The sequence below is a fragment of the Lolium perenne genome, chromosome 1 (genome assembly GCF_019359855.2).
Source record: "Lolium perenne isolate Kyuss_39 chromosome 1, Kyuss_2.0, whole genome shotgun sequence".
Lineage (NCBI taxonomy): Eukaryota > Viridiplantae > Streptophyta > Magnoliopsida > Poales > Poaceae > Lolium > Lolium perenne.
In genome coordinates, this window is record NC_067244.2 from 258,091,710 (window position 1) to 258,094,073 (window position 2,364).

A 2,364-nucleotide genomic window follows, 5' to 3' on the forward strand; every position below is an offset into this window, starting at 1 on the left:
AAGTAATTCTTAGTCAAACGAAAAGCACGTAAAACTAGAGCGCCTTATTCCTTGAATCGGAGAAGGAAAACCCGCCATCATCCACCTCGGTTTTTGGTGCCGCCATCACCCACCTCACCATACGGTCTGAGTCGAGCACCATGGCCACACAGAAGCGGCGCATCTTCCGCAGCCGAGCACCATGGCCACACAGAAGCGGCTCATCTTCCGCAGCCCACATCGTCCACCCCCTTGGCCACTCACAGATCCAGGGCCAGCCGGCCGAAATTCACATGCGTGATGTTGGGCCCCAACTATGAGCTAAACTCGCTTCCCAAAATAATTTCATTTGATTTGTTGTGTTTTCAAATTGTTAAATATATATTTGCTTTATTTTTTTGAAACTACTTGTGTATTTAAATTGGTTGTATGTTCAAATACTAAAAAATGCAAATAATAAACTATATTTAGAAGTGCGTTTGTGGATGCGACTGGGAAAGTGGGAATAGATACCCCCAAAGGGGAGGCGCTTCTTCCCGACGGCGTTTGGGGAGATGCTCTGAAGCATATTGCAAGCCGCGCGCTCCGGCCGACTGCGGCGATAGCATCGTCCCGTGTGTTCCACGGTCGTTCTGACTTGTGCTTGTGCATGATCGACCTGGAGCATCAGCGGATAACCAATTCACCGCACGTATGAGTTAACTAACCAGTCCAGGCTAGCTGAATGATCCAAGTCGCTGATCAGTTCAACCTGTCGTGAGGACGTGTGACGATCGAGCGGACAGAAAACAGTAGTGCAAGACACGACATGAGAAAATGACCAAGCTAATTAATTTAGTAGTTCGAGAAAGCGCAGAGATCAACAACTAGCAGGGGAAATACACAGATCGAGCAGGGAGCGAAGAAAAACGACATGACGACCTAGGTGCACGCAGGCGGGCACGGTGGCGACCGACCGGGATCTAGCTAGCTAGGCGCCGGGCGCGGCGTCCTTGACCCGGTTGTTGAGGTAGCCGCCGTACTCGCGGCGCGCGTAGTCCTTGACGTGGCTGGCGGTATCGGCGATGCGGCTGCGCGCGCGGTCCACCTGGTCGGCGCCGACGGGGTGGCGGCCCGTGAAGTAGCGGTACGCCCAGGTGGCCGCGGCGAGCGCGGCGACGGCGAGGCCCGCGGCGGAGAGCGCCGCGAAGCCGACGACGAAGAGCGCGAGCGCGAAGGGCACCCAGATGGGGCTGGTGAGCAGGGCCAGCGGGCCCAGGAAGACCAGCGCCACCACGGCGCCCGTGATGGTGAGGCCCGCGAGGAGGAGCAGCGCGGCGCCGGCGAGGAGGAGCGTCAGGAGGCCGACGATCTGGGTGGAGGTTGGGGCGTGCGCCTGCACGCGGTGGAGGAGGGTTGATGGGTCGACGGCGTGCGAGTCACCGTGCTGCTGATGCTGCTGCTGCCGATCCGCCATGCTCGCGGAGGAGGAGACGGTGGTGGGAGTGGGGGGAGAGTAGTGGTGGCAGCTGGGTGAGAGGAATGGCGAGGAGGAGAGGTTAAAGGGGCGGAGAGGGACGTGGGCGAGAGAGCGCGTGGCGTGGACGGACTGTGCATGCGCGACGTGTGTGCGACCATGGCCAGAGCTTGCTCTGTCCGCTTGTCGTTGCACCGTGCTCTTCGGATCGGATTCTTTTCTACTTTTACCGGCGGAATGAACGGCGGATGCTGTGGTGTTTAGTGGGTATCTGATGCCACGTGCGGACGGAACACGACGGTTCGAGGCCTTGGGAGAGCGTGACAGTGACACGGCGACTATCCTACGTTGCCGGAGCGGCAGGTGGGCGTGGCATGCCTTGTCGCGGTTCAGCTGTACTGTTCCCAGCGGCGGCAGTGGCAGTGTCGCTTGGTACTTGGACGCATCGACAAGCGCCCTGCTTGGGTGGCGCACGCTGCTCTCGCCGGAGACGTGGACGACGGCGACGACTGCCAAGCCCCGCGGCCTCGGTCTCCTTGGAGACGTGGACGAGGTAAATTCATGTCTAAAATCGATGGTGCAGCACCGATACCGTTTTTTTTTAGGTTGGTGCAGCTCTTTTTTTTAACAGGGAGTCGATCCAGACGGACCAAGAAGCTATTCACAGCGGTGGAGTTACAATATACAACAGGGACCAAAGAAAATAAAGAAATTACAACCAAGTCCCTGCATTTTGCACAAACAACCCTGAATGTAAAATTTGGAAAACAATTGGGTCCAGCTCCTTCTCCACCGTGACCACGCTTGGCAACACGAGCAAGCAAACCGTCACCGAGGACGATACCACTTGGGACAGAGCACCAGGAGCAAGCCGAGTTGGAACAGAGGGGCCTCCTTGTTGGCTTAGTAGCCTGGAGGTTAGACAGGGC

At 57.4% G+C, this 2,364-nt stretch overlaps 1 pseudogene; it reads right to left on the reverse strand.

Moving 5' to 3' along the window:
* Window positions 1-788: 788 nt before the first annotated feature.
* On the reverse strand, window positions 789-1,618 carry LOC127299073 (oleosin G-like; annotated as a pseudogene).
* Between the last annotated feature and the right edge of the window lie 746 nt (window positions 1,619-2,364).